We start from the raw sequence: 13,305 nt of genomic DNA, 5'->3' as shown, positions 1-13,305 counted from the left end.
TTTCCAATGCTTGCATTTATTAAAAAGAAGAAGCTAAAGCATTTTTGCAGGCAAACCAAATCCAAGCTCCAATCCTGAGCCCATTTACTAAGGAGTCAGGCCCCACTGGCCACAGTGGGCTTACTCCTGAGTAGACAGGCAGACAGGAGGGCTCCCTCTTGACTCCTTCTCAGCATCGCCTTCAGCAGCATCAAGCAAAGCGGTTTCTTCCCCAGCAGAGATGGGGGTGCAGTCGAGGCAGCTGCACAACAGAGGAGAGCAGGGTGGTCTTCCTTTCACCAGAGGTCCTCTACTGGAGATCTGCCGAGTTAGTATCCTGTTGGTGTTGGTGGTGTTGGTGGTGGTTCTGAAAACCTAGACGAGTGAAATATACTCAGAGTTGATAGTGAATTTCATGTTCTTTATTCAACTCATAGTGGTGAGGAGGAATGGAAGTTCCCCCACAATGTCTGAATTATTTACACAATGGGCCCCACGTGATTGGCTAATTCTTGGATTCACCTGTAGGCCAATCAGGTTGCGGATTCACTTCCACCTGGAGTTGGATTGGGTGGCTCCTGCGGACCAATCAGACTGCTGCATTCTGGATCCTATTGTTCTAGGACCAGTCAGACTGCTGCATTTTGGATCTTATTGTTCTAGGACCAATCAGACTGCTGCATTTTGGATCCTATTGTTCTAGGACCAATGAGACTGCTGCATTCTGAATCCTATTGTTCTAGGACCAGTCAGACTGCTGCATTCTGGATCCTATTGTTCTAGGACCAGTCAGACTGCTGCATTTTGGATCTTATTGTTCTAGGACCAATCAGACTGCTGCATTTTGGATCCTATTGTTCTAGGACCAATCAGACTGCTGCATTCTGGATCCTATTGTTCTAGGACCAATCAGACTGCTGCATTCTGAATCCTATTGTTCTAGGACCAATCAGACTGCTGCCTTTTGGATCCTATTCAACTCAGTACATAACAACCAGTGACTCCAACTGGGAGGCAGAAGAGCTCCTGTTGTCAGAGTTCAAATTGCACAAAGAAAAAGAAGAGGAGGAGGAGGAGGAGGAGGAGGAGGAGGAGGAGGAGGAGGAGGAGGAGGAGTTTGGATTTGATATCACTACCGAAAGGAGTCTCAAAGCAGCTAACGTTCTCCTTTCCCTTCCTCCTTTCCCTTCCTCCTTTCCCTTCCTCCCCCACAACAAACACTCTGTGAGGTGAGTGGGGCTGAGAGACTTCAGAGAAGTGTGACTGGCCCAAGGTCACCCAGCAGCTGCATGTGGAGGAGTGGGAAATTGAACCCGGTTCACCAGATTACGAGTCCACTGCTCTTAACCACTATACCACACTGACTCAGAGGTTCTGTTTCGCAGAGGGTTGGACTAGATGACCCCTTGGTGCCTCCCAACACTGCACCATTTCTATTCTATGATTGTAAGAGAGACATCTGGGCATTTCATATATGCACTTGGGGGAATTTGAGTGGGGCTTGGCTGCCATACAGACACTTTTTTTCTAATGTGGTTCTTATTCCTTCTTCTTTTTATGAATAACAACCCCAGGAGAGGACACATTTGAGCAGATCCTTGTGAGTGGATCCTTGTGAGTGTGTGTTGTTGTGCATTTAACTCCTTCCCTTCCAAACCTACAATTCTGTGATTCAATAATCACCTTCACAGGGACGTTTTACACAGGTTGCCTTTGCTATTTGAGGAGGGTCAGCGACTGAGCCCCCACCCTCTCAAACCACGAAAAGCTGTTCTTTGAGCCAATGGAGGCATTCTTTCCCAGGCTAAGGTAAGGTTACCATATTTTTTTCAATGAATCTGGGGATAAATACTACACGTTTGGGACGTTGATGCTGCAGTGATGGCGGTGACAGAGAGGTGGCCACCACCTTGACCTCAACCGCCACGTTTCCCCTTCCTACGAGGTTTCTCCCCCCCCCCTTTATTAAATTGTATTGTTACCATTCATATTAACAAACCATACAGAAAAAGAAAAAAATTTCCATCACCACCAAAGAAAAACGAGAAACAGTACATCAACTGGTAACCTTCAAAACACAAAATAAAAGTGGTCTTTTTCTATCTACCAGACTCCGAGGCTTCTATCTCCTTTCTCCATGAGCCTGGGCAGCCCCTGAGCTGTTCTTTGTTTAGTGGTGGTGGTCATGGGGAAGTGGTGCGTGGTGGGTCAGGCATGGAAGGCGGAGAAGGAGGGCCGAGAGCAGCGGCAGTGGTGAGGCTTGGGCAGCGCAATGCCTCCCTTCCCATCGGAGCAGCCCCAATCCCATTCCTACTTGTGTGCAAGCAGGAGGGGGCAGGGATCCCTCAGCTGGGAAGGGAGGCTTCCCATTGCCTAACTGAGAGATCCCTGCCCCGCTCCTGCTTGCATGCAAGTAGGAGTTGGGCGGCTGCTCCGATAGGCAGCATGAAGCCTCCCTTCACAGCTTAGTTGCTGGGCTCAGGGAAGGTGGAGGCAGTCCAAAAGCTGCGTCTTAGAGCCCCTGCACCACCATCCTATGGGGACTTCCCAGCATCTCCTGAAGCCAGCCAGAGCCAACTGCTCTGGGCTGCTGAGACTGCCGCTGCTGCATTTCCTGGGCACATTTGGGGTCATGAGACACCATTGACTAATTTTGGGGGAACAGCTAAGATTTGATTTAACTCACTGCGACGGCAACACACTCGGCCTCCTGTACAGCGAGCAATTGGCCTAGAGCACCGTCTTACGCATCTCCCTCCGAGCTGTTGACACCTCCGATTAGGACATTGAGCTTGGGCTCTGGTGAAATCTGCAGGAGGAAAAAGAAGACTTTGAAGGCTCTCTCTTGCAGGACTCACCTTCTACACCTTCTACAACTTCTTCCACAATGGCCCTTCTGTTGCCTCCTTGCACCTCCAGGACAGAGTCTGAGCCAAGGTGGTTGGGAAGGCTGCGTCAGAGTCACTGGCTTCCCTGGGCAGCCACTGGCAAACTGGGAGAGAGAAGCCCCCTTGCACAGGAAACCGGCCCGTTCTTTTGCCCACCGCAAAGCTGAGTTTACTGAAGGACATTATTACAGATTTGAAAGCAAGAGCTTCCGTGGATCACATAAATGAGGTAATAAGAAGAGACTTGCTGGTGGATCTGGCCAAAGGGGGCCCATCGAGTCCAGCATCCTCTTCTCCCAGGGTCCAACCTGAAGCCCCATTTGGGAAACTCTCCAGGAGGGCAGAGGAGCAAGATCCCACCTCTTTGGGAGTCACAGCAAGTGGTGCTCAGAGTCAGGTTTAAAAGAAATAAAGCTGAGAGCTGTGGAGTTGCTCAGAGAAAAAGCATCTGAGAAGAAGGCCATACCTGGAGCCAGCAGCGTCAAGAAGAGGACGGCAACAGAGAGGAGGCAGAAGATCTTCATGGCTGGAGGTTGGTGGGAATCCTGGAGGTACCAGAAGCCAAGTGGAAGAGCAATTGCCAGGGGAAGGAGAGGTCCCTCTACTTATAGGTGACTGAAGGACTGATGAAACATTGTGGGATGCCAACCGTTGTTTGCAGGATGGATGTGGCAAGCTCTGAGTTTCATGTGCCAAGGACCAGCCAAAGACCACAGAATCATAGACTTATAGAGTTTCAGCTTTGGAAGGTACCCCAAGAGTCATCTAGTCCAACCCCTGCAATGCATTACCACCCTGGACAGGTGAGGCCCCTCAGGTGAGCTCTTTCTTCCCATCATCTGAGTGACATTCACCAGGTTTAGTTCAGGTGATGCTCTCCTCCCCCTCCCTCCCTGCTTCCATCCCATCATACCACCATGGGCTCAGTTCCAATATCCTCTACCAGCCAATCCTTCTAGTGGATTGCACACAGTGGAGTATAAATATCTGTTTAGGGCATTGCCTAAAAGGAAGTGGGTGACACCTGACCCACAGACACCTGAGAAGGGTGTGATTTTGAAGTCCACCCCCTCTCACACCAACCCACATTCATCCTGCATTGATTTAGAAAGTCTCTGCAGAGCTTCTTCCACGTGGAGTTTTGCCCTCAATGTCTTGCTTCTCGGCTCCTCCTGACGGGTCCTTTGAGCCATCCAATCTCTGCCTTCCGCCTTCCCAGACAAGTAATAAACAGAGGAGTCACAGCATGAGTAGCCCAGAATAGAATCAGAGCTAAGAAAGGTACAACCCAAATGTGCTCTTGGGGGAGGAAAAAAGTCAAGGGAGTGGTGCCCCCACTTTCATGCCAAGCCTGAAGAGAAACCCAAACGGAGTTGTCCTTTGGCACTGCACAATGGCAGCCAGCAATGTATAGCACCACTAACCCCAGAGCTGGAAAAAACCCATAGATACAAAACATTTAAAAGGCTGTACTCAGAAGGAGTCCTTGCTTCAGATAAGGAGCAAGCAGAGGAATAAAAGCCGGTGAGGACCGTTGGGACATGGGGGCAGGTGGAGATGCTAGGAATCATAGAATCATAGAGTTAGAAGAGGCCACAAGGGCCATCGAGTCCAACCCCCTGCCAAGCAGGAAACACCATAAGAGCACTCCTGACATATGGTTGTCAAGCCTCTGCTTAAAGACCTCCAAAGTAGGAGACTCCACCACACTCCTTGGCAGCAAATTCCACTGTCAAACAGCTCTTACTGTCAGGAAGTTCTTCCTAATGTTTAGGTGGAATCTTCTTTCTTGTAGTTTGGATCCATTGCTCCGTGTCCGCTTCTCTGGAGCAGCAGAAAACAACCTTTCTCCCTCCTCTATGTGACATCCTTTCATATATTTGAACATGGCTATCATATCACCCTTAACCTCCTCTTCTCCAGGCTAAACATGCCCAGCTCCCTTAGCCGTTCCTCATAAGGCATCGTTTCCAGGCCTTTGACCATTTTGGTTGCCCTCCTCTGGACACGTTCCAGTTGGTCAGTGTCCTTCTTGAATTGTGGTGCCCAGACCTGGACACAGTACTCCAGGTGAGGTCTGACCAGAGCAGAATACAGTGGCACTATTACTTCCCTTGATCTAGATGCTATACTCCTATTGATGAGGAATATATAGGAGGTTTACCCACTTCCCATTCCAACACCCCAGGAATCTTCAGCCTGAAGTTGGCATCTTGTGCCTCTATGGCCTTACAGAAGGTCTTCCTTAGAAGGCAATGTGTTCTACTTCACATACTTTAACATGTGGTCAGCCAGCTCCGCTGGATCTGGGGAGCCTCCTGCTCATTCTGTGGAGTGGAGCCCTGGACCTCTGCCCCAAATCCAACCCTGATGGCCTCTCTCCTCTTGCCTGCAAGTGAGTTGGCATCCTACTCCACATCAGCAACCTGTGGGGTGTTGACACCTGGGGGCTTTGGCCAAAAGGTTATTCATATTGAGGGTGCCTTCAGTTCCTTATCATTCCAGTGGTCCTATACCCACGGAGGGTTAGAATCTAAGAGAGGAGGTCAGAACTGGTCAGACAAGTTTTTGTGTAAGGCAGTGACTCTGACCGTCAACTAGAGTGTCCTCATGAGCATCTCAAAAGAACAAGTCAGGTTGCAAGAGCGGCAACTGAGTGAAGGGGTCCTTCTGACTAATGGGTGGGCCATTCCTCCACCCCCAGCCCCTAGCTGCCTAGTATTGCCCCCTCTCCAGAACTTTTGTTGAGGAGACGCATGACAAAAGGCCTCAGGTGATGAATCCAAAGCTCTGACTGAGAAGGAGGATTTTTTTGAGGGGTGTGTGTGTTAATGCGTTGAAGCCCTGCATTTTATGCTCAGGCTGTCTATATGTGTAAATAACACCAGATATCCTAAAGACAGCACAGCCTCCGCTGACCTTCATTTCAAGGAAACTGAACTCTGGGCAACCACGAGAACTCATGGATTTTATCACCACTCAGGGAGTTGAGTGCTGCGTAACAATATTTCAAAGGAACTTGAAACGTGTTATCTGTCCCCTTTCTGCTCCATCCCTGAATCTGTTTGCATGGAAAGGGATCTCTGTGGCATTGCTGCTCCCCACTCCCACCCACTGTCCCCCAATATCGCCTTCTGATCTGGGCTAATTCCAAATTTCCCTGGGCTGCATCTGGCAGTTGCTTCACCCAACTTTGCTGCCTGTGGGCATCCGATGGAGCAACGCTTGTTCGTTAACTTGAAGCAAGACCAGGTGGGGAAATGGGACTTAGCCCTGTGACCACAGGTTCCCCACCTTGCCTGCTGGGTTTGAACTTCAGGGTCTTGGGAAAGGATGCTGAAGACATCTCCTGGGGCCCATCTCTGTGGAGATTGCAAAAGACCAGCAACTGCCTGCTAAATGTTACAGGCACAGCCCACACCAACTGCTCATGACTGGCACTGATACTTCTCCCCATCTCCAAAATTAAATATAAAATATCTCTCTTTTGTCCCCTTCCTCCTGTTCCTGGGAGCCAATGTGGGGACTTCCCAGTGTTGAGGGGGACCTCCAGCTCCCTCCCCCACAAGCCAGAAGGGCCACCAGCCAGGAGTAATGGGAGATGCAGTCCACAAATATCTGACAGTCCCTACACTAGCTGCCCCTCGAGTAAAGTGGGGAGGGAACAGCAAGGAATGGTCAGCCCCCAAAACAGAGCAAAAAGTGGAAGGGGAGACATCTCAAGATTCTGGATAAAATCATAGCTATGCCTGTGGATTTATCCATGACCAAACCCCTGGATGTGGCTGCCCCAAACTGCCCCACAGATATTCTCACGCTCTTTTGTAAACTACTCTGGATCTTTTTACAGGCAAGTAGCATATGAATGCAAAATCTCCTCTCACCTTTGGCCTCACATGGTCTTGCAGGCTGGGGGGCGATGGGAATTGTAGTCCCAAACATCTGGAGAGCACCAGGTTTGTGAAGACTGTGTTTGACCCAGGGGTCAGTTGTGACCTGTGTCCAGATCTCCCATCTTCCGACTTTGGTCCCCATCCCTACAAGGACTTCAAGACTATCATTCTCACTCTCTGCCATTGTGGACATTTCTCTGCTTCCTTGTCTTCTGCAGAAACTGGTGGAGACCCTGTGTTGGGAAGGCCTGTGGGCTGTGCTCATCCTCCCCTCTCCCCGCAAGATTTCCAAAGACCCCTGAAGGTGTCACAACCCCCCAGTGACCTAGAAACACAGAGAAGCTCCCCACCTCTGCTCTGCCCTGGAGTCTCCGACATGCAGCCTAGAAGCTCTTCCACCTGGTCTCTCTGCTGCCTTCCTCCTCCTGCTCCTGGGAGCGCCAGGTAAGGTGGAGAGGGAGACCCTCCTTCTCAGAGTTAGAGGGCTATGGCAGCAGTAGGTAATGTGGTGCCTTCCAGATGTTTATGGGAACCCTCAGCTCCCTTCTTCCCCACAAGCCAGAAGGGCTAGCAGCCAGGAATGATGGGAGATTAAGTCCAGCTATGCCCATAGGATGATGGGGAGATAATATCAAGGAATGGCCAGAACCCGAAGAAAGGAAGAAGAAGGTGATGCTTGATGTAATTTTATTGAACAACAAATCCCTTTGGCTTTGGCCGATATAAATATAGGCCTTCACCAGGCATTCAAATTCATTGTTCAAACAAAGTGCAGGAATCTTCCATAAGAAAATACTTCTTTCCCTGACTTTGCTATCAATTGACATCTCTGATCTTTCAAATATGAAAAGGAATATGCAGGAACACCCCAAGTTGCTATGAAATCAAACTGTTGCTCTTTCTTGACTGTTGCTGGATTTCTCTGTGGGGTTGCTCAGGAGTGGGGGGGGGGAATGGAGTCAGTTCAAATTGCAGGACAGCCTACGAATTTTGTACTTTCTGGACAATACCAAGTTAAACTTCCAAATCTGCTCTAATCTGAATTTTGCAATGCAGTTCTCCAGTCAAGTAATGTAGACCAAGGAAATACCTGCATATTTGGAAAAAATTGCAAAAAATGCTGATTAGTTTTCAGGAGAATGTTTCTGTATTTTAAGGCAGTTTGGGAAAATGAAACTGTGGAAAATTGAAATTGACCAAATTGCCCACCCCTGATGCTACCTCCCCTCTCCTCTCCTCTCCTCTTGCTTGCAAGTGAGTTGGCATCCTGCTCCACATCCGCAACCTGTGAGGTGTTGACACCTGGAGGCTTAGGCAAAAAGGTTTCTCATCTTGCTGTGGATCAGGGAGTGCCCTGCATCCCTTCCAATTCTTGGGGTCCTGATCCCACAGAGGGTTAGAAACTCAAAGAGGAGTTTGCTGAGCTGGTCAGCCAACTTTATTTGTAGGATTAGGACCTTTGCTGGCCACTGGAGTGTCCTCATCAGCATCTCAAAAAAATAAGGCAGGTGGGAAGAGCTGCAACTAAGTGGGATCCTGCAGGCTAACAGGTGAGCATATCCCTGGTTTCCACCTACATATAGGTTCAAAAGAAAGGTACGGAGAGGATCCACGAGTGAAGCTTATGCCCCCCGGGCCCTGGGGGGAGTTCACAAAAATAATTACCCTCTTTCATCTTTGTTTAGTTCTTCACCAATGGTCTCCACTATCGTTGGAGCTGTGTCATTAAGGCACCGGAAACCGGAAGCCATCAATTAGATTTCTATACAACCCTTCTTCTGAGGACCACAGCGCAGTTTAAAATACAAAAACATCAATATACATACCATATTAAGAAAGCAAACAGTAACACCCACACATAGTGTAAAAGACCAGAGATTTTTTTCATTATTCTAAGGCTGGAAGAAGAGGAATGTCTTTGCCTGGGACCTAAAGGAGCACAGTGTGCTTCCCAGGGAAAAGCAATCCAGAAACAGGGAGCCACCACAGAAAAGACCTCGTTTCATAGTGCAGCCCTCTTGACCTCTTGCGAAGGAGGCACGGGAAGAAGGGCTTCTGATGATGCTCTCTAGGTCAAGGTCAGTTCATATGGGGAGAGGCCATCCTTTAGATATTGTGGTCCTGAGCCCATGTGGAGTGTGAGAGCTGAGTTGGAAGCAGCCTGGAAGCTGGAGACACAGATTCCTGTTTGCTGTGCAGGGCATCCAAAGCTGTGAGGAACTGAGAACGATGATTTGGGGGGTATTAATGCTGTGAACCCATCCATTTTATGCTCAGGCTCTCTCTATATGGTCAAAAAAAATATCTATATCTCCCCTCACCTTCAAGGAAACCAAACTCCGGGCAAACACTGAAGCCCCGCTGGGTTTTCTCCATGCTCAGCAATTTGGGTGCTGTGTAACAATATTTTCAAGGAATCCTCACATGTGTTATTTGCCCATTTTCTCCAGCTCCATCCCTGAATCTGTTTGCATGGAAAGGGATCTCTTTGGCATTGCTGCTCCCCAATCCCATGCACTGTCTCCCGATATCACCTTCTGATCTGGGCTAATTCCCAATTTCACTGTGCTGCATCTGGCAGTTGCTTCACCCAACTTTGCTGCCTGTGGGCATCCGATGGAGCAACGCTTGTCCGTTAACTTGAAGCAAGACCAGGTGGGGAAACGGGACTTAGCCCTGTGACCACAGATTCCCCACCTTAAGTGTTGGGTTGGCACTTCAGGCTCTTGGGAAAGGATGCTGGAGACATCTCCTGGGGCCCATCTCTGTGGAGATTGCAAAAGACCAGCAACTGCCTGCTAAATGTTACAGGCACAGCCCACACCAACAGCTCACGACTGGCACTGATACTTCTCCCCCATCTCCAAATTCAAATATAAAAGAATTGCCCTGGCCTACTAGTTCCCCCCATATATTCACTACAATGCACAGAAGCTCAAACCAGTGTAACCCAGCAATATTGAAACAAAGCATCAAGTAAGCAACACAAATACCATAAAAGCAGCACAACACACAAACTCACACTCACAAATAGACAGCAGGACAGTACTAAAAGACTGTCCAGGAAAAGACAAGATTAAGGCTGCCTTTCCCTTGGAAAGATGCATCTGGAGAATGCTCAAGAGCATGGAAGGGCAACAGAATAGTTTGGTGCGGCACTGATGGGGTTGTATCCAAGGCCACAGATCTCCAGCTCTCCTCCCCTGCAGACCCCACCCCATTGTATCCTCAAAATCTATTCCAAGGTATTGGGCATTGTGGGATAACAGCCTCCAGATTTTGGTGGCGCCTAGGGAGAGGAGAGGATGCAGGACTCAGTTTGTGAAGTTGGGGACAACCTGTTGAGTTGGAGAGGGTGGTGAGCAAGCCCAAGCGGAAATGTTTCCATAAGATTCTCAGGACTGAGCCTGAGAAGAGCCCTGCAGCTGGGTGATGCCAAAGGAGCTTCCAGCTGGGCCCCCAAGCAGGTGTGGTGTTGGGAGATTACCTGGCTCTTGGGCATGGATTGCATGAGAACACCTCCATCAGGGCTGGACTATTTCCCAAAAAAACGTTTTGCACCTCAGCTGCATGTACTTTCCACAACTATGCATGATTTGGAACACAGCTGTCCTCCCAAGTGTTCTGCTTCCATGAATTCTGCAAGGAAGTTCAATCAGGTAATGTGCACCAAAATGCATAAAGTGGTGTAATATGTATTCATATTGGTGAGAATAGTATGCAAGAATGAGGTGGGGGGACTGCCTTGCAAAAAAAGGGGTATATTAGGTATGATTACATAAAAATGCCTGTGTATTAGGGGAAAAAAATTTCCCCAAAATGCTGATGAGCTTGTGTTTCTAAGCAAACTGATGTGGAATCGGGAGTTTGGATTTGATATCCCGCCTTTCACTCCCCTTCAGGAGTCTCAAAGCGGCTAATGTTCTCCTTTCCCTTCCTCCCCCACAACAAACACTCTGTGAGGTGAGTGAGGCTGAGAGACTTCAAAGAAGTGTGACTGGCCCAAGGTCACCCAGCAGCTGCATGTGGAGGAGCGGAGACGCGAACCCTGTTCCCCAGATTATGAGACTACCGCTCTTAACCACTACACCACACTGGCTCTGGAAAACGCATGGAGTAATTTGTCGGATGCTGACACACTGCCCTCCATAATGCCTAGGCTAACAAGCAGCTGGATCAGTGGGGCAGGTTGTGTGTTGGGAAATGGTGGAAGAGATGCAGGGGTTTCCCAATGGGAGGTAAAGTGGGTCCATATAGGAGTGCACTGGAGACATGAAGGGAAGCTGAGTGTCAGGAGATTCGGGAGAGATAAAACCAAGCGCTTCTTCATGCAGCTTGTAGTGAAACTTTGGAACTCCCTCACCCAGGAGGCAGGGATGACCACCAACTCTGATGGCTTGAAATCCAGACCAGGGGCTGCTGGCCATGAGGGAGATCCTCTGCCTCTGCAGTGAGAGGCCACAATGCTTCTTAATGCCAGTCCCTGGGAATCCCATGTGAACCATGGCTCTTGGTAGCCTGCAAGGAGGACCTGAGTGAACACCACTCTCCCCACTTGGGATTCTGGGCCAATGATGTTTGGAGGCCTCCTGTCTCCTGCAGGGGAGGGAGAAAGTAGCCATCTTGGCTGGTAGCCATGGACAGCCTTCTCCCCCAAGGACCTGTATCTCCTCCCTTATCTTTCTTTTCATCAGGAAAACTGAGGCGGGCTCCCCTTCTTCATCAGATAAGTGCGCAAACACACCCACAATGCTTTACGTCTGCTTTTAATCCAGAAAGAAACTCTGACCCAGATGAAAAGAAGAGGGGTGGGAGGAGAGATTGGAGGGGGGGGGGTGAGGTGAAAAAGAAAAAGAGAGGTAGAGCATTTTGACGTGGGAGTGAACACCATCATTCTAAAATTGCAGATGGGAATGCAATGAAGAGACAAAGGTCAAGAGGACATAATAATATTAATAGCCACATGATTGAGGGAGTTGGGGAGACTGAGCAGAGATATGAGAAGCATCTTCCAATATCTGAAGGGCTTTCACAAGGAGGAAGGGGCAAGCTTGTTTTCTCCTGCTCATCATGGAGAGGGCCAGGTGGTCTGTAGCCCCGGGCACATGATTTTGAGGGGGCATGAGCCAGTTGCCAGAAGGGCCACCAGCCAGGAGTAATGGGAGATGCAGTCCACAAATATCTGACGGTCCCTACACTAGCTGCCCCTCGAGTAAAGTGGGGAGGGAACATTGAGGAATGATCAGCCCCCAGAATAGACCATGAAGGGGAAGGGGAGACATCTCAAGATTCTGGATATGGATTTATGGAGGAGCTTGTGGCCTTACCTTCACTGTAGCTGGGGTAGGATGGCCATGTGTCATTGATGCTTTAGTTGAGTTTCCTGCATTGAAGGGGCTTGAACTGGATGACCCTCAGGGTCCCTCCTCACTCTACAATTTTATGAGTTATCCATGATTGTAGAAGGGTCTAAGATGATGATCTCAGGATCCAGGTCTGTACATATGGGGAGAGGTGGCATTGGAGGTGAAGAGGTCCTGAACCAGTTTGAGAGTTTTTGAGGAAGAAGGTTGGAAGCTAGAGGCACAGAGATGGGCGTGCTGTCTACCAAATCCAAAGCTCTGACTGAGAAGGAGGATTTTTTTGAGGGGTGTGTGTTATGCTCAGGCTCTCTCTATATGTATAGATAACACCAGATATCCAAATGACAGCACAGCCTCCGCTGACCTTCATTCCAATGAAACCGAACTCTGGGCAAGCACAGAAACGTGTGGATTTTCCCCCAACTCAGAGATTTGGCTGAGCATAACAATAGTTTCAAGGAACCTGAAATGTGCTTTTTTGCCCCTTTTCTTCATCCCTGAATCTGTTTGCATGGAAAGGGATCTCTGTGGCATTGCTGCTCCCCAATCCCATGCACTGTCCCCCAATATCACCTTCTGATCTGGGCTCATTCCCAAGTTCAACGGGCTGCATCTGGCAGTTGCTTCACCCAACTTCGCTGCCTGTGGGCGTCCGTTAACTTGAAGCAAGACCAGGTGGGGAAATGGGACTTAGCTGTGTGGCCAAAGTTTCTCCACCTTCCCTGCTGGGTTTGAACTTCAGGCTCTTGGGAAAGGATGCTGAAGACATCTCCTGGGGCCCATCTCTGTGGAGATTGCAAAAGACCAGCAACTGCCTGCTAAATGTTACAGGCACAGCCCAGACCAGCACCTCACGACTGGCACTGATACTTCTCCCCTTTCTCCAAATTTTAATATAAAAGCCTTGCCTTCACCTTTGGGTGCCCACTTTTTGTACTTCCCCCCATGTATTCACTACAATGCACAGAGGTTTAAACCAGTGTCAGCCAGAACTATTGAAACAAAGCATCCAGAAAGCAACACAAATATAGTAGTGCCTCGCAAGACGAAATTAATCCGTTCCGCGAGTCTCTTCGTCTTGCGGTTTTTTTGTCTTGCGAAGCACGGCTATTAGCAGCTTAGCGGCTTTAAGAAAAAGGAAATAAAATCGCAAGAACTCGCAAGACGTCTTGCTTGCGAAGC

General features: G+C 49.1%; 1 long non-coding RNA gene across 1 annotated transcript; it reads right to left on the bottom strand.

Annotated features, from left to right (window-relative positions):
* On the bottom strand, positions 1 to 3,435 carry LOC310702879. Its single transcript, XR_014523737.1, has 3 exons — positions 3,334 to 3,435; positions 2,666 to 2,788; positions 1 to 354 (listed from the first exon to the last, which is right to left on the bottom strand). It is a non-coding gene; the product is annotated as an uncharacterized lncRNA (long non-coding RNA).
* Between the last annotated feature and the right edge of the window lie 9,870 nt (positions 3,436 to 13,305).

The sequence above is a fragment of the Podarcis liolepis genome (assembly GCF_965112155.1).
Source record: "Podarcis liolepis genome assembly, chromosome: 3".
Classification (NCBI taxonomy): Eukaryota; Metazoa; Chordata; class Lepidosauria; order Squamata; family Lacertidae; genus Podarcis; species Podarcis liolepis.
The sequence above is the reverse complement of the archived record's forward strand: the minus strand, read 5'-3'. Positions and strand labels throughout refer to the sequence as shown.